Source organism: Arachis hypogaea, chromosome 14, assembly GCF_003086295.3.
Source record: "Arachis hypogaea cultivar Tifrunner chromosome 14, arahy.Tifrunner.gnm2.J5K5, whole genome shotgun sequence".
In the NCBI taxonomy this organism is placed as follows: domain Eukaryota; kingdom Viridiplantae; phylum Streptophyta; class Magnoliopsida; order Fabales; family Fabaceae; genus Arachis; species Arachis hypogaea.
The window spans coordinates 40,634,757-40,646,979 of NC_092049.1; the positions used below are offsets into that span (position 1 = coordinate 40,634,757).

The window sequence follows — 12,223 nt, forward strand, 5'->3', positions numbered from 1 at the left end:
TTCCATAAGGTTCACCTAAATAATTTACCTCTGCTATTGCAGGGTTCTCAGGATCATAAGCTTCTTCTTCATGAGAAGCCTCTTGAGTACTGTTGGATGCAGCTTGCATTCCATTCAGACTCTGAAAAATCATATTGACTTGCTGAGTCAATATTTTATTCTGAGCCAATATGGCATTCAGAGTATCAAATTCAAGAACTCCCTTCTTTATAGGCGTCCCATTACTCATAGGATTCCCCTCAGAAGTGTACATGAACTGGTTATTAGCAACCATGTCAATGAGTTCTTGAGCTTCTGCAGGCGTTTTCTTTAGGTGAATGGATCCACCTGCAGAAGTATCCAGTGACATCTTTGATAGCTCAGATAAACCATCATAGAATATATCCAGGATGGTCCATTCTGAAAGCATGTCAGAAGGACACTTTTTGGTCAACTATTTGTATCTTTCCCAAGCTTCATAGAGGGATTCACCTTCTTTCTATTTGAAAGTTTGAACATCCACTCTAAGCTTGCTCAGCTTTTGAGGAGGAAAGTACTTGGCTAAGAAAGCCGTGACCAGCTTATCCTAAGAGTTCAGGCTGTCTTTGGGTTGAGAATCCAACCATAATCTAGCTCTGTCTCTTATAGCAAAAGGGAAAAGCATGAGCCTGTAGACTTCAGGATCTACTCCATTAGTCTTAACAGTATCACATATCTGCAAGAATTCAGTTAAGAACTAAAAAGGATCTTCATATGGAAGTCCATGAAACTTGCAGTTCTGCTGCATCAGAGAAACTAATTGAGGTTTCAGCTCAAAGTTGTTTGCTCCAATGGCAGGAATGGAGATGCTTCTTCCATGTAAATTGGAATTAGGTGCAGTAAAGTCACCAAGCATCTTCCTTATATTATTATTATTTTCGGCTGCCATCTCCTCTTCCTGTTCAAAAATTTCTGAAAGGTTTTCTCTGGATTGTTGTATTTTAGCTTCTCTTTAATTTTCTCTTCAGAGTCCTTTCAGGTTCTGGATCTGCTTCCACAAGAATATTCTTATCCTTGCTCCTGCTCATAATACAAGGAAGAATGGACAGAAAAATGATAATAATAATAATAGAGATCCTTTATACCACAGTATAGGGATCCCTTATGTGAGTAGAAGAAAAGAGGAAGAAATTCGAACACAGATAGAAGAGGGGGTTCGAATTTGGTGATGATGTAAGGAAGAGATGTTAGTTAATGAATGAATAAATAGAATAGGATGAGAGAGAAGGAGGGAATTTTCGAAAATTATTTTTGAAAAGGGGTTAGTGATTTTTTGAAAATTGGTTTTTGAAAATTTGTTAGTATTTTTCGAAATTTTTTTTTTTGAAATAAAAATAAAAATAAAAATAATTAGTTAATTAAAAAGAAATTTTTGAAAAAGGGGGAGATATTTTCGAAAATTAGAGAGAGAGAGTTAGTTAGGTAGTTTTGAAAAAGTTAAGAAACAACCAAAAAGTTAGTTAGTTAGTTAAAACAAATTTTGAAAAGATAAGAAGTTAGGAAGTTAGAAAAGATATTTTGAAAAGATATTTTTGAACAAGATAAGATAAGAAGATATTTTGAAAAGATATGATAGGATTAGTTTTGAAAAAGATTTGATTTTTAAAATCACAATTAATGACTTGATTCATAAGAAATCACAAGATATGATTCTAGAACTTAAAGTTTGAATCTTTCTTAACAAGCAAGTAACAAACTTCAAATTTTTGAATCAAAACATTAATTGATTATGTTATTTTCAAAAATTTGGTATAAAATTAATAAAAAGATTTTTGAAAAATATTTTTGGAATTTTCGAAAATAACCATGAATTTTGAAAAAGATTTTGAAAAAGATAAGATTTTCAAATTGAAAATTTGATTTGACTCATAAGAAACAACTTGATTTTTAAAAATTTTTGAAAAAGTCAACTCAATTTTCGAATTTGATGAGAGAAAAAGGGAAAGATATTTTTTTTTATTTTTGAAATTTTTATGAAAACATGAAAATTATGCAATGCATGAAATTTTTAGATCAAAACAATGAATGCATGCAAGAATGCTATGAATGTCAAGATGAACACCAAGAACACTATGAAGATCATGATGAACATCAAGAGCATATTTTTGAAAAAATTTTTTAATGCAAAGAAAACATGCAAGACACCAAACTTAGAATTCTTTAATGCTTGCGCACTAAGAATTCAAGAATGCATATGATAAATATGAAAAGACACAAAACAAAAAATCATCAAGATCATACAAGAAGACTTACCAAGAACAACTTGAAGATCATGAAGAACACTATGAATGCATGATATTTTCGAAAAAATGCAAGATGCATATGCAAGTGACACCAAACTTATGATATGACTCAAGACTCAAATAAGAAACACAAAATATTTTTGATTTTTTTTTTATTTTCTAATTTTTTTGGATTTTTTCAAAAATTATATGAAAAAAAGGAAAAATAAGGATTCCAAAATTTTTAACATGAATTCCAGGAATCTTGCCATGTTAGTCTAAAGCTTCAGTCCAGGAATTAGACATGGCTCACTAGCCAGCCAAGCTTTCAAAGAAAGCTCCAGTCCAAAACACTAGACATGGCCAATGGCCAGCCAAGCTTCAGCAGGTGATCAGAAACAGTAGCAGGTGGATTAACTCCAACTAGCTTGCTCTTGATAACAAATTGCTGCCTCAGTCCAAATGAATTTAGACATGGCTTTACAGCCAGCCAGGCTGCAACATATAATTACATGGGCTGGAGTGATTAGTTGAATACCAATCCCAAAGTAGTTTGGGTATGGCTTTACAGCCAGATATGATTCAACATATTTCATGAAACACTAGAATTCATTCTTAAAAATTTTGAAGCCATAGAATAATTTATTTTTGAAAACATTTTTATTTTTTTTTCGAAAACAGGTGAGAGATTTTTGAAATTATTTTTGAAAAATTTTTGAAAACAAAACAAAAAGAAAATTACCTAATCTGAGCAACAAGATGAACCGTCAGTTGTCCAAACTCAAACAATCCCCGGCAACGGCGCCAAAAACTTGGTGCTGTTGCCGGATCAGAAGGGAATCTGGCACTGATGTTACCGGACCAAAAGCTTGCCGAAGACTCAAACAACCCCCAGCAACGGTGCCAAAAACTTGGTGCACGAAATTGTGATGTCCAGGCTCGGACAATCCCTGGTAATGGCTCCAAAGCTTGGTGCTTTGATCTTAATTCATAATTGTCACAACTTCGATACAACTAACCAGCAAGTGCACTGGGTCGTCCAAGTAATACCTTACGTGAGTAAGGGTCGAATCCCACGGAGATTGTTGGTATGAAGCAAGCTATGGTCACCTTGCAAATCTCAGTCAGGCGGATATAAAGTGATAATGGTGTTTTTGAATATTATATAGTAAAATAGGGATAGAGATACTTATGTAAATCATTGGTAGGAATTTCAGATAAGCGAATGGAGATGCTTTTCGTTCCTCTGAACCTCTGCTTTCCTGCTATCTTCATCCAATCAGTCTTACTCCTTTCCATGGCTGGCTTTATGCAAGGGCATCACCGTTGTCAGTGGCTACATCCCCTCCTCTCAGTGAATAATATGCTCACGCACCCTGTCACGGCACGGCTATTCATCTGTCGGTTCTCGATCATGCTGGAATAGGATTCACCCTCCTTTTGCGTCTGTCACTAACGCCCAACAATCGCGAGTTTGAAGCTCGTCACAGTCATTCAATCATTGAATCCTACTCAGAATACCACAGACAAGGTTTAGACCTTCCGGATTCTCTTGTATGCCGCCATCATTCTAGCTTACGCCACGAAGATTCTGGTTAGGAGATCTAAGAGATATTCATTCTAGCTTATTTCATGTAGAACGGAAGTGTTTGTCAGGCACGCATTCATAGGGGAGATGGTGATGAGCGTCACACATAATCATCACCTTCATCACGTTCTTGGGTGCGAATGGATATCTTAGAAGCGAAATAAGATGAATTGAATAGAAAACAGTAGTACTTTGCATTAATCTTTGAGGAACAGCAGAGCTCCACACCTTAATCTATGGAGTGTAGAAACTCTACCGTATGAAAATACATAAGTGAAGGTCCAGGCATGGCCGAGATGGCCAGTCCCCTAAAACGTGATCAAAGGATCATAAGGTAATCCAAAGATGTCTAATACAATAGTAAGAGGTCCTATTTATAATAAACTAGCTACTAGGGTTTACATGAGTAAGTATTTGATGTATAAATCCACTTCCGGGGCCCACTTGGTGTGTGTTTGGGTTGAGCTTAAGTGTTGCACGTGCAGAGGCCATTTGTGGAGTTGAACGCCAGTTTTTGTGCCAGTTTGGGCGTTCAACTCTGGTTTTGGATCCTTTTCTGGCGCTGGACGCCAGATTTGGGTAGAAAGCTGGCGTTGAACGCCAGTTTATGTCGTCTATTCTTGGCCAAAGTATGGACTATTATATATTTCTGGAAATCCCTGGATGTCTACTTTCCAACGCAATTGAAAGCGCGCCATTTCGAGTTCTGTAGCTCCAGAAAATCCACTTTGAGTGCAGGGAGGTCAGAATCCAACAGCATCAGCAGTCCTTTTTCAACCTCTGAATCTGATTTCTGCTCAAGTCCCTCAATTTCATCCAGAAAATACCTGAAATCACAGAAAAACACACAAACTCATAGTAAAGTCCAGAAATGTGAATTTAACATAAAAACTAATGAAAACATCCCTAAAAGTAACTAGATCCTACTAAAAACATACTAAAAGCAATGCCAAAAAGCGTATAAATTATCCGCTCATCAAAGACACCCTCAATGAAGAGGACAAGCCCATCACTAAAAAGAGGATGGAGCAAATAAGAGAGCCCACTTATGGACCTCAACAAGAGCATGAGGAAGTCCCTCATCAAGAAATCCCTGAGATGCCTCAAGGCATGCATTTTCCTCAACACAACACCTCTTTAGAAGAACTGAGTTCCAACATGGAACAACTAAGAATGGAGCACCAAGAGCACTCCATTATTCTCCATAAAATTAGAGAGGATCAAATAGCCATGAGAGAAGAGCAACAAAGGCAAGGAAGAGACATAGAGGAGCTCAAGCACTCCATAAGATCTTCAAGAGGAAGAACTAGCCGCCATCACTAAGGTGGACCCGTTCTTTAATTTCCTTGCCCTTATTTTTCTGTTGTTCGAAAATTATGCTTTATATTTTGCCTATGTTTGTGTCTTTATTACATGATCATTAGTGTCTAGTGTCTATGCCTTAAAGCTATGAATGTCCTATGAATCCATCACCTTTCTTAAATGAAAAATATTTTTAATTGCAAAAGAACAAGAAGTACATGATTTTGAATTCTATCTTGAAATTAGTTTAATTATTTTGATGTGGTGACAATACCTTTTGTTTTCTGAATGAATGCTTGAACAGTGCATATTTTTGAATTTGTTATTTATGAAAGTTAAAATTGTTGGCTCTTGAAAGAATAATAAAAAAGGAGAAATGTTATTTGATAATCTAAAAAATCATAAAATTGATTATTGAAGCAAGAAAAAGCAGTAAAAAGCTTGTAGAAAAAAATGGCGAAAAAAAAAGAGAAAAAGAAAAAGCAAGCAGAAAAAGCCAATAGCCTTTTAAACCAAAAGGCAAGGGTAAAATAAAAAGGATCCATGGCTTTGAGCATTAATGGATAGGAGGGCCGAAAGGAATAAAATCCTGGCCTAAGTGGCTAAACCAAGCTGTCCCTAACCATGTGCTTGTGGCGTGAAGGTGTCAAGTGAAAAGCTTGAGACTGAATGGTTAAAGTCGTGGTCCAAAGCAAAAAAGAGTGTGCTTAAGAGCTCTGGACACCTCTAATTGGGGACTTTGACAAAGCTGAGTCACAATCTGAAAAGGTTCACCCAGTTATGTGTTTATGGCATTTATGTATCCGGTGGTAATACTGGAAAATAAAATGCTTAGGGTCACGGCCAAGACTCATAAAGTAGCTGTGTTCAGAAATCAACATACTGAAATAGGGGAATCAATAATACTATCTGAATTCTGAGTTCCTATAGATGCCAATCATTCTGAACTTCAAAGGATAAAGTGAGATGCCAAAACTGTTCAGAAGCAAAAAGGCTACAAGTCCTGCTCATCGAATTGGAACTAAGTTCATTGATAAGTTTGGAATTCATTGTATATTCTCTTCTTTTTATCCTATTTTATTTTTAGTTGCTTGGGGACAAGCAATAATTTAAGTTTGGTGTTGTGATGAGCGGATAATTTATACCCTTTTTGGCATTGTTTTTACATGGTTTTTAATATGTTTTAGTTAATTTTTATTATATTTTTATTAGTTTTTATTTAAAAATCACATTTCTGGACTTTACAATGAGTTTGTGTGTCTTTCTGTGATTTCGGGTATTTTCTGGCTGAAATTGAGGGACGTGAGTAAAAATCTAATTCAGAGGCTGAAAAAGGACTGCAGATGTTGTTGGATTTTGACCTTCCTGCACTTGAAGTGGCTTTTCTGGAGCTATAGAAGCCCAATTGGCACACTCTCAATTGCGTTGAAATCTAGACATCCTGGGCTTTCAGCAATATGTGATAGTCTATACATTTCCCGAGATTTGATGGCCCAAACCAGCATTCAAATTCAGCCTAAAATTTCTGGCGTAAAATGCCCAAACTGGCCCCAGAAGTGGAGTTAAACGCCCAAACTGGCACAAAAGCTGGCGTTTAACTCCAGGAACAGCCTATGCACGTGAAGGCTTCAATGCTCAGCCCAAGCACACATCAAGTGGGCCCCGGAAGTGGATTTCGACATCATTTACTTAATTCTGTAAACCCTAGGCTACTAGTTCATTATAAATAGGACCTTTTACTATTGTATTTTCATCTTCAGATCATTTTTGAGACTATCTTTGTATCACTTTTGATCTCTTGATCACATTTAGGGGGCTGGCCATTTGGCCATGCCTAGACCTTGTTCTTATGTATTTTCAACGGTGGAGTTTCTACACCCCATAGATTAAGGTGTAGAGCTTTGCTGTTCTTCATGAATTAATGCAATTACTACTATTCTTCTATTCAATTCAAGCTTATTCTTATTCTAAGATATTCACTCGCACTTCAACCTGATGAATGTGATGATCCGTGACACTCATCATCATTCTCACCTATGAACGCGTGCCTAACAACCACTTCTGTTCTATCTGCAATAACTTAAGTGTGTATCTCTTGGCCTCCTAGTTCACGACGCATAGTTGCCTCTCCTGACAACAGAGCCATCCATTCCGTGAGATCAGAGTCTTCATGGTATAAGCTAGAATCAATTGGCAGCATTCTTGAGATCCAAAAAATCTAAACCTTGTCTGTGGTATTCCGAGTAGGATCTGGGATGGGATGGCTGTGACGAGCTTCAAACTCGTGAGTGTTGGGCGCAGTGACAGTGTGCAAAAAGATCAATGGATCTTATTCCAACACAAGTGAGAACCAGCAGATGATTAGCCCTACGTAACCCGTAGCCGAACCATTTTTACTGAGAGGACGGACGGTAGCCATTAACAACGGTGATCCCCCAACATACAGCTTGCCATAGAAAGGAGTATGAATGATTGTATGAAGGCAATAGGAAAGCAGAGATTCAGAAGGAATAAAGCATCTTCATATGCTTATCTGAAACTCCTTCCACTGAATTACATAAGTACTTCTATCTTTATTTTATGTTTCTTTTATCTTTTAATTTTAAAAACTCATGACCATTTGAATCCGCCTGACTGAGATTTACAAGATGACTATAGCTTGCTTCAAGCCGACAATCTCCGTGGGATCGACCCTTACTCACGTAAGGTATTACTTGGACGACCCAGTGCACTTGCTGGTTAGTTGTGTAGAATTGCAAAAGTGTGATTGTAATTTCATGCACCACTGAGGCGCGAAGGTGATGCGCGTGCTTCACCCACCCGTACGCGTGAGAAGCAGAGAAAGACGTATGACACGTGCGCGTTGTCCACGCCTACGCGTGGTTAGCATAAAAGAGAAGTGACACGCACGCATCATCCACGCGTACGCGTGGAGTTAAATTGCGCTGCTCGCATAAAAGCAGCACCATTCCAGCACAACTCTCTGGTTTTTCTACCAGGAGTCCCAACATCAGCTTTTCGACGTGTACGAGTCGTTCACGCTCATGCGTGGGTGTGTGACAAAGACTAGTGACGCGTACGCATCGTCCATGCACCTTTTTTTTTAATAGAAGCATAAAACAGAAACAGGGAACTCTCCTAACCTATATACATTCTATAGCAACCAAAATTTAAATTTAACAACATCTTTTTAGTTTTTGAAAAATTTTCAAAGACAAAACAAACAAAGCTTGCATTTCAAGCAAAATGCAATTCAAAACAACCATTCTAATCAAAACATAAATCTAATAAGCAATCTAACAATCAAAGCAATATGTACAGGAGTATAGAAAATAAGGAAAACTACCTACAATGGCAACTCAATTCACTCATTGATTTTATTTACAAGAAAATGGAAAGAGCTTATCATGGTGGGGTGTTTCCCACCTAGCAATTTTAGTTTAAATCTTTAAGTTGGACAATTGGGAGGCTCCTTGTGATAGCGGCTTATGCTTGAACTCATCTTGAAACTTCCACCAATGCTTGGACTTCAAGTAAACTCCAAATTTCAAAACCAATGGCACCAAGCTTTGATGAAGTTCCACACAAGCTAAGGGCTCCTAAAATTGATCTTCATGTATTCCTGGATCCCAAATCTTGTTTCTACACCCATTTTCAGGTTGATCAAGACAATTCCATTTGGGTGAGAAGCACATAGAATTCTCATTGGAGAACCAAATTCTCCTTCTAAACCCATACAAATTAGTATTCTTCCAACCATGGGACCTATGCCTTGAGGGTTCAACCTTAATGAGTCTAACATCATTATGCCAACCACTACACAATTCTCTCTTACTCTTCAATCCACAAAGAACTCTAAGTTGCCCATTCGTTTCAAGCAAACCATATTTAAGTAGGAAAGTAAAGCTTAGGGATAAGAATTTTACCCACTTGAATATTATGTTGGATGGTGACTTAGGAAGGGATGGTCCCAATGATCTTGCAAATTCCACTCCCTTGTGCTCTTTGTTGAATTCCTCCACTTCTTGGCAAGCATCTTTAATGTCAATTCCTTGTTCACCAACTTCTTCTATACATCCCTTATTGCTCAAACCATGTGTCAGAGCTTGTGCACGGTCCTCCTTGTCATCAATTCCATAATATAATGAGGGAGGTTCATCAATTCCAAAAGACACATTAGTTGGTGTAGAATCATCTTCAATGGTAGAGCTTGCTTGCTCAACTTCTTCCACCTCTTGTTCAACTTTGCCTATGTCTTCAACCACTTCTTCTTCAACAATCTCTCCCTCCTCCACTTGTTGCAAGACATACCCCATCTTCTTATCCTCATGTTGGGATTCTAAAGTCTCTTTTATGCTCCACTGATAAACCACATTTGTAGGGTTTATCTTATGCTTCATTTAAGGGATTTTATCACCTTTTACCCACATTTATTCAATGAAATAGCATGGTTTTGTAAATTCTCATTTAATTGTGCTTAAGAGTGAACACATGCTTTTTAGGACTTAAAATAGCTAAATTTAATTTACCTTGATTCCATTAGATGCCTTGATATGTTTGTTAAGTGATTTCAGATTTAGGAGGCAAACATTGGATCAAGGGAATGAAGGAAAAGCATGTAAAAATGGAGAACTCATGAAGAAATGAAGGAATCGCAAAAGCTGTCAAGCCGACCTCTTCGCACTTAAACGACCATAACTTGAGCTACAAAGGTCCAAATGATGTGATTCTAATTGCGTTGAAAAGCTAACATCCGGGGCTTCAAAATGATATAAGATTTGCCATAGTTGCATTCACGCATAGGGGTGCGCATGCGCACGGTGCGCGGACGCGCCGATGGTGGCACATGCTTCACTTAATGCAACCCATGGCCAGCAATTTTAGAAGCCTTGTGGGCCCAATCCAACTCATTTCTGATGTTATTTAAGCCAATGATTGAAGGGGAATCAACATACTTTATATACTTTCACACATTAGTTTAATTTAGTTTAGTTTTAGAGAGAGAAGCTCTCTCTTCTCTCTAGAATTAGGAGTAGGTTAGATCTAGATTAGGAATTCTTAGATCTAGCTTAATTTCATGCTTTGATTTACTTTTCTCTTTGCAATTCTTCTTCTACCTTTCCTCTTTCTAGTTTTGTATTTAATTCATGTAATTCTCTACTTTTATGTTGATGCACTTTTGTTCTTCTATTTCTCTTTCAATGCAATTTATGATTTATGTTCCTTTATTGTTGATTTGATTTGTTGTTGTTTAATTTCTTGCAATTGAGTAGTGTAGATTTACTTTCCTTGCATTCTTTACTATGCTTTCCTTTTGTGCCTTCCAAGTGTTTGATGAAATGCTTGGTTGGATTTTAGTATAGATTTTGTTTTTCTTGGCCTAGGTGGAGTAATTAGTGACGCTTGAGTTATCTAATTCCTTTGTTGATTGATAATTAGAAGTTGGTAATTGATTTGGATACCACTAAAGCTAGTCTTTCCCTTGGGAGTTAGCTAGGACTTGTGGAATCAAGTTAATTCATCCACTTGACTTTCCTCCATGGTTAGAGGTTAACTAAGTGTTAGCAATGGATAATTTGTGGTCACAATTGAGGAGGATACTAGGATAGGACTTCTAGTTCTCATATCTAGCTAAGAGCTTTGTTAGTTGTTAGTTTATTTTCTTTGCCATTTATATTTCTTGTCCAAAATCTCAAAAACCCCAAACATATTCCACAACCAATAACAAGACACTTTGTTGCAATTCCTAGGGAGAACGACCCGAGGTTCAATACTTCGGTTTATAAATTTAGCGGTTTGTTACTTGTGACAAACAATCTTTTGTATGAAAGGACTATTGTTGGTTTAGAAACTATACTTGCAACGAGATTTCAATTGTGAATTCTAGACCACACAAAAGTCCACTCATCATCCACTCTTCAGTTGATTTCTCACCTTCATTCGTGAAGATGCTTTGTCTATGGTATAAATCCCATGAGTCCAAGTTGGCTTTAATTTTGGCAAGGTTAGACTCGATAGCTTCATTTGTTCTTTGGGCTTCCTCTTGCTCCCTTTGATGGATGATTGCTTGAAGCCGATCTATTACTTCCTTGAAACGATCCCTTGGCTCTTGTTCCACTTGGTTAGCATAAGTAGGATCATGTTGCTCTTGGACCAATGGATATGAATATTCTTCCATGGGGGGTTATGGTGAAAAGAGGAATTCATTATGTGGTTGAAAATTCTCATACATGGGAGGTGGTTCATCTTGATAATGGCATGGAGGTGGTGGTGGAATTAGGGTGGTTCTACATATGGTTCATATGGTTCACAAGGTGGTTGGTATGGTGGATATGGATTGGGGTCATATGGAGGTGTTTGATGGTATAGGGCTTGTGAGTATAATGGTTGAGGGCTATATTGAGGAGGGGGTTCATAGGCATATGGTGGTGGTTGTTGATAATCACAAGGAAGTCCACCATATCCATTGTCTTGGTATGGATCATAGAATGGCTCTTGCTCATAGTGCCTTTGGGAAGGTTGTTGCCAAGAAGGGTGATCAAATCCTTGAGGCTCCTACCATCTTTGATTGTCCCATCCTTGATGCATGTTGTCATTGTAATTTTCATCTCCTACAATGTAACACCCAATTATCCTAAGCCTTACCTCTAGTCGTAAGACAAAGGTTAATCAAAGGTTACGACAATTCTAAAGCTTATACATATTTATATAGAAGGAAATAATATATTCTAGAAGCCTGATGAAGGATTGAGCTCAAAAATAGAATTACAAAAATGCGAAACGTTCACACGAAGCTAATGCATAAGATACAAGATATAGATGCAAAGGAAAGGAATATATATATAGATATAATAGTATAATAATCATAGGGGACTAGTCGCAGCTTTCGGAGTTTAAGCCGACTAGTATATATAGACATATACAGAGTTTTTGGAGTTAAAAATAGCTTATACAACTATTCTCTCAAATAAGCCTCTAAGGCCATAAATATAAATAAACAAAAGATGTGAGAGTAACTATAACAAGGAAAAACAGAAATAAACCATGGAGGAACCATACTCCGCTCTGTCACCATATCCGTAATCCTACCGAG

General features: G+C 37.3%; 1 non-coding gene across 1 annotated transcript; it reads left to right on the forward strand.

The window, feature by feature from the left end:
* Positions 1–403: 403 nt before the first annotated feature.
* Positions 404–511, forward strand: LOC112745606 (small nucleolar RNA R71). The gene has a single exon (XR_003173525.1). It is a non-coding gene; the product is annotated as a small nucleolar RNA R71 (small nucleolar RNA).
* The last annotated feature ends 11,712 nt before the right edge of the window (positions 512–12,223 follow it).